The sequence below is a fragment of the Camelus bactrianus genome, chromosome 34, assembly GCF_048773025.1.
Source record: "Camelus bactrianus isolate YW-2024 breed Bactrian camel chromosome 34, ASM4877302v1, whole genome shotgun sequence".
Classification (NCBI taxonomy): Eukaryota; Metazoa; Chordata; class Mammalia; order Artiodactyla; family Camelidae; genus Camelus; species Camelus bactrianus.
Window position 1 is genome coordinate 10,338,883 of NC_133572.1, and position 12,332 is coordinate 10,351,214.

General features: G+C 39.2%; 1 long non-coding RNA gene across 1 annotated transcript; it reads left to right on the top strand.

Moving 5' to 3' along the window:
• The first annotated feature begins 302 nt into the window (after window positions 1-302).
• On the top strand, window positions 303-11,542 carry LOC141575914 (uncharacterized). The gene is made up of 2 exons (XR_012504014.1): window positions 303-2,508; window positions 3,200-11,542. It is a non-coding gene; the product is annotated as an uncharacterized LOC141575914 (long non-coding RNA).
• Window positions 11,543-12,332: the final 790 nt, after the last annotated feature.

Genomic DNA, 12,332 nt, shown 5'->3' on the forward strand with positions numbered 1-12,332 from the left:
ATTCACAGGTGATGGTTCTGCAAAGCAGAGTCCCAATGCTATTTGGGTAAATTGATAGTTTTTAGAGCCAGGGAGTTTTTCTCAGTAAACTCAGTGTCTGATTTCATGGAATTGTTTTTCTTTTACTCTTCCTCTGTGTCCTTTTCACTTGACCTATTTGTAAACTGTAATCTTGCTTCATTCCAATCATTGACTGTCTCTGATGGTGTTTCCAGAGATGACTCTGCTTTTGATTTGCACCACCTCCTCTAAAACAAGCAGCAGCCAGCCCACTGTCTGAAACACATGCCCTGTTCTATTCAAAAACATTTTCTATGATTCAGGAATTGTGTTCAAGTCTTTGTTTGCTCATTGAAGACATGCAGATATCACAATAATCCTAGTCAGTCTCAAATTGTGTTCTGGAAAAAACGCCCTAGTGCCGTGTTACCTAAGCTTGAATAACCATAAGAATCACCTTAAAAATGTAGATTCTAGCTTGAAACTAGATGAATGTGGATCATAATCTCCAGGGAGAGAAGCCCAGGAATCTGGAATTTTGACAAAAGCTGACTCTTACTATCAGACAGGTTTGGGTAGCATCTTTCTTGTGTCTAAGAACCAAGGGGAAGAAAATGGTCTATGAAGACAGGTGATTATGGGCTTGAGTCTCTGCTTTATCATGTCCTAATTATGTGGCCTTGGCCAGTAAACTTCTTGGAGCCTCATTTTTCTAATCTGTAGATTAAGGATAATACTATTAGGGGCTGATATTAAAAATATTCAACAGCCAGAATGGCATGGTAGCCACCGATCAGAATCAACACTGGCCAGAGCACTGTGCCAGGCATCAACTCTTTAATTCCTGGATCATGGGGCAGGCAGGTGGTGGCAAGAGAGCCTGGGGATCTGGGGAGTCAGGTGGGAGGCACTTGGAAGACATAGTGGCCCATGAGAAAGGACTACAATATTTCCATAATCAGGAAGATGATGTCTGTGTGCCTATCAAAAGGCTAGCAGCTCCGTATAAAAGATGGTTGTGAATATTAAAATAATGCTTAACATCACAGTGCCTCGTACCATGGAAGTATTCAACAAATAGAAATTACTATTATCGTTCATGCTTTTTATTACTTATTGCACACAGCATACTTGTGGAACCGAACCAGAGCAGACAAGGTCAGGGCCAAGGGTCCATAGCCACTCCCAGAGCTTTTAGAATAGGATTGTAACCACATTACTGATCTAGCCGTGAGAAGGCAAGGATGTGAATATAGAAAAGGAATCTGAAATTGGGGAAAAAAACAGCTTGGATATGAAGAACTGACATTAGAGGAAATCTCAAGTGTCATCTTAAGCAGAGACAGCAGGTAGTTACAGGGTCTACAGAAACCGCATCCCTGGAGAGAGAGCTGGCAAAAATCCAAAGAGACGGTATTCAGATATTCAGTAGAAGGGGTCAAGAACCTAGCTGCAGGGATGGGGCGTGAATTAGCTGAAGGACTAGGTGATAAAGACGGCTCAGGGACCAGAACCCAGCTCTGGGGAAACTTGTTTGCCCGAGTCACAGGGTCATGATAGCAAACAAACTGATTTAACATAGAGTTAAAACTTAAACATGAGCCCTTAAATTCCCTCTGCTTAAGGACTTGGCTGGTTTCAGTGTATTGGGCAAGTCTTAGCCTCCAGATGAAGGCCAAGTGGACAATTTCCCAAGCAATACTCTGAACCGCGTGGTAAGAGATAAGTGCATTATTGCAAACTCCAGAGAAATACTGAGAAAGATGTGGGTGAGAGACTATGGCGATGATTTGCAGAGGGGCGGGCTGGGAAAAAGAGAGTTCAGCAGGCAAGAAAAATGTCCTTTGGAGACCTGCCAGTCTTTTTCCTCCCACACTCACCAGCTTTCCCTGCCTTTAGCCCATTTTTCTCTCATCCATTGACATTTGCTCCCCAAATAATGCAATTGCGGAAGCATCTCTCCATTGCCCTAGGAAAGTATCATATACATGTATTAAAGGGAAACAGAGCTATTTGTAGAAAGCTTAACTTTTTTAAAAAAAAAATGGAAAATACTACCCTTAAGGTAGTGACAGCAGTGTGGCCTGCAACCCTGTCATTGAGTTACTGCCGGAAGGAAGATTCCAGCTTTTGGCACTTCCGTGGGGCTGGGAAAGACATCGGAGCTGAAATTGAGAAAACCTCATGTTTTGTAACTCACAGCAATATTGATTATTCTCTGCAGGATTCTGTGGGAACAGAATGATTGTAGCAAGAAGGCTGGCCAGGGGCAAATAGAAAAGGGGTTTCTAAGCCGTTCAGGAAGCGCCAGGGAGGGGGCCTCTGGGTCCCTGACAGCCTTTTGCAGCCGCCTCTTCCTCCATTAACCTCTGGCCAGTGTTGATGTGGGGCAATGAGAAACATTTTTTCATTCCCTTATTAGCAAACTCCAGAGGGAAGTCTTATCCAACTGCCTCTTGGTTGCTCTCGTTTCTAAATTTTGAGTTGGTGACTAGACTGACTTACAAGGTGGGTACCTTGTACTCTGTGACTTAAATAATGCCTATTTATTTATATCTTTAAATAAGTTTCTTTAGGCACCTATTGTTCTAAGAACTGTCACAGTTAAGCTGAAGGGGGTGAATTCGGGCTGGAAAGACAGTTTCTGTTTCTCGTGCTTAAATGAAATCCCTGACATGGTAAAACAGTACAGATCCATTACCATGGTCGACTGTGTCCTGTTCATATGTTTTTCCTATTGCATTATTCAGAATTAAGTTAAAAATTCTTTTTTATTGTGTCTTAATGTTCCTGGGATGTGGACAGATCAATATTTCTAGCCTGTGCACACACTCTATCTAAGGGCTGTGAGTCATATTTGCTTTGAAAGAAATAGCACTTAAGGACTGTCAGTCAAGGCGGTTGTAAGAAACATGGAACTCTTTAAGAATTACTCTGCCTCCTCCTCACATCTAAATATAGCCAACTGGTTGGAATGTCTAAGGCAGATAGCTAAGCTGTGCTTTAAAAACGGTACACTTGCAGTGAATCTCTGCAAATAAAAAGCTCAATGTCTTATTACCTGCACATAGCAAATGTATAGTCTTTATTAAACTAAAAATGTATGTAACAATATAAGTAAGGAATAGGTGTAAGAAAACGATCCAATTTCCTAAAGTCATTTGTATGTCAATATTACCATATTATTTTGTTTTACCAGGACCCTATGCCCAGGTTGGAAAAGCACACTGGGCAGGGTGTGTGACGATGGAATTTCTAGTCTGTGTGGCCACCGCTTAGCTGCATGACCTTTAAAAACTACTGCTTTCATCTCTTCCTTCCCAAGGTCTGAGCCTCCTTTCAGACTGCAGGTTGAAGACTACATATTAAGAATTAACTGTGTATTTTCAGATTTACTTGGTGTATCTCTGTGAGAAGTTGGTGTGCATATCAATACAGCTTGATATAGAAGAAATCCTCCTTTAGCACTCAAACTGGTTTGCCTAATTAAGATCTGTTGACTATTCCTGAAAGTAAATAAAAGCAAAACCGTTCCTCCGGTATCTAATATACTAATAACGTAACAGCTATTTATCCCTTGACTGTTTACCTTAGGTTCATCGCTGTGCTGGGTGTGCAGGCACTCAGTCTTCTCCCTATACGAGTTTCCATTTACCTACCACCTAATTTATATTTGCAACGCGGTGTTTGGATTCTTCCGGCACATTATTGCCAAGAGTGCCAATAAGGGAATCATACGGTGCCCTGATACCCCGATTAGATTTGTGTCAGTGTCGCCGGGGTCGTATCAGCAGACGGAACAATGGACTGTACCATTAAATTAGCACAATTTTGCAGCACCGCCTGGCAGAAGCTCACACTTAATCCAAGAGGTTATTCAACCCTATCCAATATGATTACTCTATAAATATTTGCCCAAGCTCAGCACCAGCCGTTATATCACTAATCACACACAGGTTTGTTATAGCGAAGACCCCCGGTGTCAGCAATTTGAAAAACAAAGCTAATTAGTTTTGATTTAGGGGTGGGAAGACTTATTAAGTTGAAAGTGGAGTGTTCGCCTAGTACAGCGGCTATTTAGAGCACACAGGAATGTGAAGGAGATTTACTACTGTTTGCACAGGATTTTGAGAAGGAAGAGAAGGACTGCTAGGCTAAGAACACAGGCATGTGCGACAGCGAGCAGCAATAACCGGGGACGGCTGGGGCTGGGGGGCACTAGAACAACCCCCTGAAAATACTACCATTTTACATTAAGTAGCCGTGTGCTTTCTATACAACCAGCTTTCAGATAAGTCACTGGTTTCTACCTCCAAACAGATTACTGCTCTTAAACTCCTCCACAGAGAATTCCCAACAACAGGGTTGACCCATATGGTTTGATTTGAACAAAGGGGCACAAATGAACCCCTTACCCTTACATCTGTGAGCTACCAGTCTATTGTACTTGAGGGTTTTAGGATTAAAAGTATAGTCTCTGCATCCTTTAACAAATGTTTTGAATTGGAAAAAAAAAAAAAAAACATAGATCTTTATTAGCACCAAATAATGCAGTGCTATTTATTCCAGGTTTTGAAAGTCACTATTGTTCAACAGAAAGACCTCTACTGAGACACTAAAGAAGAGAGCTAACATTAATTGAGCCCTTAAATTGGACCACGCACTGTGCTCCCTTCTTTAAATATGCTCTTATTTAATTTAATGCTCACACCAAGTTTACTTGGGAGATCTCATAATTTCCTCTTCGAAGATGAGGAAACTGAGACCCGGTGGGGTTAAATGACTTAGCTCCGGGCATCTCACACTGTCTCCCATCGGCAACCAGGTTGTTCTGCTCATAATTGGATTTTGGGTAGGTTGTTCTCTTCTTTGGGGTCACTTGTGAAGTAAGAGGAATGGGTGAGGTCACTGGTCTCTCAACTTTTTAAATTTTTTTATTGTACCGTCCTATTTGTTAAAAAAAATCTTTCAGCGTTTACCCTCTAATACATGTTTATTGTAAGTCATATAGATGCTATTGTGAAGCCATTCGCTAAATAATGAGCTTATTTCTTTCTTAAAGTTTACACTAAACATATAAATCCTTAAAAAAATTTAAGTAAAAAGAAAAAAATATAAATCCTAATATTTTCTCTCAAGAATGAATCAAGGTTTCAAGATTCCCGTGCACTCTACTTTGTAAATTATGGGACTAGGTGATCTTTTAATTGCATTTGAGTTGGGCATTCTGATACTTGCAACATAAAAAGTTCTAACACATATACAGAGAGAAGTGAGGCAATAAAGGAGCCCAAACTTTTTGAGATTAACCTCAGGTCGTAGGCAGCTACCACGATTTTTCACAAAAAGACGGTGGCCACTGACTACTAGATCAAGGAAATTGTTATAGACATTTTCGTGTATTTTTAGGTTCAAAGAAAAGCTTGGCTAATCTCTTCTGCCGGATAAACTATTGCCTACCTCTTGGCTTTACCTAAGGCTCACTTAATCACCAACAAATAAGGAGAAGGATGTGGCTCCAGCCAAAAGGACTTTCATGAGTCCTCTGCACAAACATTTTACTTCTTCCTCAATCCTGGTCAATCTTGCTGTATTTCAGACTATGCTTTTGCTCACATGGTCCCCCTCTTAACTGCCTATCTGATGGTACCAAGAAGGGCTGCCTTCCTCAAAGCATTTCCCTGTTTATTCTCACCTTTATTGATCTTTCTTTATCTAAACCACCCAAGCTGGTATGGCCTGTTCTGCTCATTTCAGCACTTAGTCATTTGTTGTCTTACATCATTACCTTGTAGACTCTTGTCCGGGAAAGAAAAAGAGAGAGGTGTACCACTCCAATTTATTATTCTTAGAAGACTGAGATAGAACGTACTCAAGGATTTTTCCCTCTGGGTTGGGCAAGAAAGAGAAAACAGAATAGGAGAAGATCCAGACGTGCTGCTCAACCTGGGGTGGTAAATTTAGAGACAGGCACATGGAGGCTGAGGGGCTTTCAACTGCAAAATCAGGTCAAAGGTGAAACAGACAGAGAAGACGTCAGTACCTTCAGGTTCAAACACATCTTCACTGTCTGTGAAAAGAAGAGCAACGTAGTAACGAGCACATGGTGTGATAACACGCCAGGCACTGAGAACAAGCTGGGGGAAGTCAGGAAACAGCCATTGGGTGATAGATGTTCATGGCAGGGAAGCCTTCTCTGGGGTCTGAAATGAAAACAAGACTTTAGACACTGAAGGCTAAGGTGGAAACAGAGGGTAGAGACTCTCCAATTCAAACTGGATGTATGTCACAATCTGGAGTTAGGTCAGAGAAGAGTAACACTCTGAAATAATCCCAAATAAGAATAATTGCCAGAACCTTAGATTTAGGAGATGTAGGTTCTAGTTACTAGCTGAGTGGTCATGGACAGGCATTTATAACCTCTCTGTGCCTCAGTTTCCTCTCTGATAAAATGAGAGGGTTGGACTAGATGAATCCTGAGGTTCCAAGGGGGTGATTCAGGGATTTTTCTAACCAAGGAAGTGTGTATTTGCTCCAATCTCTAAAGATTTTAGACTGCCTGCTTCACTTACTAAAGATCTTAAACCACTTGAGAAACCTGCACCTTGCTGTAAATGAATGTTTGGTTCCATGTAAGATTTCATCTGAAAACAGAATTCTACTGAAAAAATTAGTTTGCATACAACTTGAAGGATGTTACTAGAGTCTGTTTTCATTATATGAACTAAGATTATTTATCCTTCCAGAAAATAACTCTGGATGGTAAGTGATTTATGTTTCATTGATCTCATTCGAGTGTATCTTGTGAAAAAAAGGGCCTAAAGTCCCGTTGGCGAAGGATGTAATCAACTATTTGGATTTCTGATCAAATAAATATATTATTGTATTTTTTATTAAAAGGTTATACATGTTCTGATGGACACTTTCAAAAGTATAAGGAAGAAAACGGAAATCATATGAATGCCTTTAAGCCAAAGAAAACAATTTTCACCATTTTGTTTATTTCCTTCTAGTCTTTTGGTGTTTGTGCGTGCATGCACACATGAACATTGTTTTTCAACAAATGTAAGGTCCTATATTTACATACTGTATATTTAAAGGTGAGTAAGAATAGTCCAGTGGGAGTGTTAAAATATTACAAAAGTAATCAAATTACAGGATAATGCTTGCAAATCAAAACTACAGCACAGTATCACCTCATACCAGTCAGAATGGCCATCATTAAAAAGTCCACAACTGATAAATGCTGGAGAGGGTGTGGAGAAAAGGAAATTCTCTTACACTGTTGGTGGGAATGTAATTTGGTGCAGCCACTATGGAAAACAGTGTGGAAATTTCTCAAAACACTAAACATAGAATTACCATGTGATCCAGCAATCTCACTCCTGGGACTATATCCAGAGAAAACTCTATTTTGAAAAGATTTATGCACTCCAATGTTCATAGCAGCACTATTTGCAATAGGCAAGACAACATGGAAGCAATCTAAATGTCCATCGACAGATGACTGGATAAAGAAGTTGTGGTATATTTATACAGTGGAATACTACTCAGCCATAAAAAAGAATGAAACAATGCTATTTATAGCAGCATCAATGGACCTAGAAATGAACTTATTTACAAAACAGAAACAGATTCACAGACATAGATAACAAACTTATGGTTACTGGGCTGGGTGGGGGAAGGAGTGGGGAGGGATAAAATAGGAATTCAGGATTTATATATACTAACTACTATATACAAAATAGATAAACAACAAGGTCCTGCTATACAGCACAGGGAATTCTATTCAATATCTTATAATAGCCTATAATGAAAAAGAATAGGAAAGGGAATATATATATGTATAACAGAATCACTATACTATACACCAGAAACTAACACAACATTGTAAATTGACTCTACTTCAATTACAAAATTAAAAAAACAAGGTAATGTAAACATGCCATAAAGAAGATAAATATAACCTGCTACAAATTGTCAGCAGAGAGAGAAATCAATTTTCACTGGGTAAAAACTTCAGAATTAAGAAAAAAGAGGCTCTCCGGATTTTAGAGACTGTTGTGAGAGAAGATATTCTCAAATAAGACACCAAGGGAGAGAGTGTAGCAACGGAACAGGTGGAACGTGTGTTGATAGGCCAATCCCAGAGTTGGCATCCCACATAGACCCCTCCCCCGGGTTCTGATTTCTCTGCCTGGCTTGGAATTTCCTATCCTGGCATACCTCGTTTTATTGCGCTTTGCAAATACTACACTTTTTACAAATCTTTGAAGGTTTGTGGCAACCTGGTATCAAGCAAGTCTATCAGCACCATTTTTCCATCAGCATTTGCTCACTTCATGTCTCTGTGTCACATTTGAATACTTCTCACAATATTTTAAAGCCTCCACTAGCAAAAAGGTTACAGCTAGCTGAAGGCTCATAGGATGGTTAGCACTTTTTAGCAATCAAGTATTTTTTACTTAGGGTATGTACATTTTTTTTTAGACATAATGCTATTGCACACTTAAGAGACTATAGTATAGTAGAAACATAGTTTTTTCTAAATTTTTAAATTTTTATTTCTTATTGAACTATAGTCCATTGCAATTGGTCAACTTCTCGTGCACAGCACAATGTCCCAGCCATATATATATATATATATATGTATGTATACATATATATGTGTGTGTGTATATATATAACATTCATTTTCATATTTTTCATTAAAGGTTATTACAAGATATTGAATATACTTTCTTGTGCCATACAGAAGAAATTTGGTTTTATCTATTTTTACATATAGTGGTTATCATTTGCAAATCTCAAACTCCCAAATTTATCCCTTCTCACCCCCTTACCCCTGGTAACTGTAAGATTGTTTACTATGTCTGCGAGTCTGTTTCTGTTTCATAGATGAGTTCATTAGTGTCCTCTTTTTTCTTTTCTTTTCCTTTTTTGTAGATCCCACATGTGAGTGATAAAATATGGTATTTCTTGGCTTACTTCACTTAGAACGATGATCTCCAGGTCCATCCATGTTGCTGCGAATGGCATTATTTTATTCTTTTTTATTTCTGAGTAGTAGTTCATTGTACAAAAATGCCACACAACTTCTTTATCCAGTCATCTGTTGATTGATGTTTATCTTGCTTCCATGTCTTGGCTATTGTATATAGTGCTGCTATGAACATTGGGGTGCATGTATCTTTTCGGATTAGAGTTCCCTCCAAGTATATGACTGGGAGTGGGACCGCTGGATGATATGCTAAGTCTATTTTTAGTTTTTTGAGGAATCTCCATACTGTTTTCCATAATGGCTGCACTAAATTGCATTCCCACCAACAGTGAAGGAGGGTTTCCTTTTCTCTACACACTCTCAGTTTCTAGCAGAAAAGTGGCTTGATCAGGGCTGTACTTCAACAGGCAGTGCTGGGTAGGCTCTACTGGTGGGGAAAGAGGGCCAAATTGGAGAATCCAGTTAAAAACTTGTGGCGGTATTTCTGTAGTCACTAGAAAGGTATCCTCTGAAGGGAACCTGAAATAATTCTCCAAGTTTTCCTTTAGCCTGGGTGAAGAATTTCCTTTGTTCTGGACAGTTTGTTATTTCTCATGTGGTTTTCCACCTAGGAAGGGAGCATTTTGTAAAGAAGATACGAATAATCTGATCAATAGAAAGGCACAACTCTCTTTTTTAACTTAAAAATTGGAATTCTGATTTATAAACCATAAATAATACATCTACTAGTATGAATTCATTTTGGAGAGACTGAACACTTGCCTAGGCCAATAAAAAAGAAATATTTAAAATATTTTAACATTAAATTAAATACTTAAATGTAAAATATTTAAGACGGAGGCATCTTTGTGGCGTCTTAGTCAGCCATGTCCCGGCCCCCTCACTGCCGCTCCGCTTTGGTTTTTAATTGCCATATGCCATTTCAAGGTCATTTAATCTCTGTTCTTCAGTCTCCTAATCTATATAGGAGATAGTACTTGTCTTCAAGTGTTGTTTTAAGAATCAAATTATCAGTTGAAGAAAAGACACTAGGGAAAAAAATGAAGTGTTATAAAAATTTAAAGGGATTAAAGGTCAACTTTATAAACACAAATTGCTCAGCCTTATGTTCCTGATGGACTGTACCTCGCTGTCCTGAAAGGGTAAAAGACATTTAATTTATATAAAATGTATGCCCCTGCCCATCAGTGTTTACTGCAATGTGCTCCATTCTTGGGTTTTTTTTAAATGTTGAGAAACATTTGTGTTCGATTTATACTATTTCTAGGATAAAAATTTTCGTTGGTGTAAATTGGTAACTTCATGAAAGTGTTCTTGAATAATTGGGAAGATGGCCACCTGAGATAAACCAAATCAAATGTTCTCAGGCTGGGGTAAGTTGTCCTCTGCTCACCATGAAAACAGTCCTTCTTAATAACATTTAATAATCTCAGTGCCTGGGTCTCTCTTTCCTAGCACCGATGCCTTACTTCAGCCTTGCTTGAAAATTTGTACTGTTGCTACCACGGATATATCTGTTCTCGAAAGAAACAGGCTTTCGTTTCCAGGACTGTCAAATCAGGAGCCTTCACAGCAACACAGAGATTCAGTCTATTACTGCACATCATAGAACTCATGCCTGTAGCTTGAAAATAGAAGTCTTTGGTGTAGGCATTTGCTTGTTTGACAGTTCTGTTCTAAATTTTGAAACTAGTGGTAAAGTCCCCGTCTGACAATGGTGTACCAGCGCTTAGTCATGCAAAATAATTATCGTTCACGGTTCCTTAGCTGAAATCAATAGCTCCTTGCAAAACACAACATAATGCAGAGATCTAAAGTTACTAAATCAAAAACGGAGAAAAAGAAGACTTTTACACAGGGTTGACAGGGAAAAAAAAGGAGGTTCTACAAGACTTGCTAAGTGACTTCTCTCAGCACATGGAAGGCGCTAATGTTTCTAAAAGAGCCTCTGTGATGGAAACAATGATAACTTTTATTAGTATATCCTGCTAATTGTTGTCAGTAAGCTTGTATGATGTCAAAGAGACAGAAGCAATTACAGAGCCAGCAAATCGCACCTACTGCCTGTTTTCTAAACTTGAAATGAGGTGGGAAGCCCCATAAAAAAGACCCGCAGGACCCCCAGGCAGGGCCACTGTTCTCTTGCTAGCACCATCCGGTTCCCTGGCCCAGGGGCTTTATCTCACTCTTTGCCTCTGAAACAGCTTACTCCTAGGAAAGTGGGACTTACCCCTTAAATTCTATTGGTTCCCTGAGCTAACTCCTGATTGGTACATTTATAGTACTTCATTTGCATGGAGCTCACTCCTGATTGGTCCATTTCTCTCACTCCTGATTGGTTATTTCTCTCCCTCCTGATTGGGCCATTTCTACAAAGTCTGTTCCTAATTAGTCAACTTTTGTTATACCTCATTTGCATGTGATGTTGCAAAGTGTAAACTGGCAGCCTATAAAAGCCTGTGTAAACCTACAGAAGGAGTCCAGAGCTTGAAGTGTTAACTTCTCTGGGCCGACTGGTGTAATAAACCTGAGTTCTCCAACTCTCCGAGTGCTGCTTGGTTTCTTGCCAGGATCCAGGTTGCTATCACAACTGAGCTGTGACACGTTTTTCTGCAACAGAAATAATATTTTTAGGTTTGCTTCTGTGGATTTCAGTGTTTTAATATATATCCAACATATCACTGACATTGAAGGGATTGATTAAATTAATCTCAGTGTGTATATAACTAAATTTTTGTGACTGGAGTGTTGGGAGGTCTCCCCGGAACTAGAGTAGCGTCCACGCATCAGTATAGTGGTGCACATGGGAAAAGTCAACATTAATCCCACAACTGAAGAACTCTCTCTTCACGTTGCCAGAGATTCTTGGCAAGATTAGGTGTTGCTTCCTGACTGCTTGACTGAAAGGGATGATGTCCCTCTTAACCTTGGTGGACAATTGCACTTAAGAATATTCCTCTTCTGGGAATAACAAATAGCAATATCTATTGTTTCCTTGGAAGAAGGAGAAACACAGAAACAAACTAGGATTTCACAGACTCCTCTGTAATATATTTACCTACACGCTCCTTCAACACTTTCAATCCCACATTGAGCTCAAACTGATAAAGGAGTGTGTATAATTATTTTAGGTTTAGCTCATTGCCACCTCTCATAGACTTCATGAGTTTAAAAAAAAAAAACTTGTTATTGAGGTTTAATTTGTATACAGTAAAGTGCACAGATTTTAAGTATATAGTTCAATGAGTTTTGACAAATGTATACGCTCATGTAACTAATATTTTGAACATTTTCATCACTCCAGAAAGTTTTCGTATGCTCCTTTTCAGCT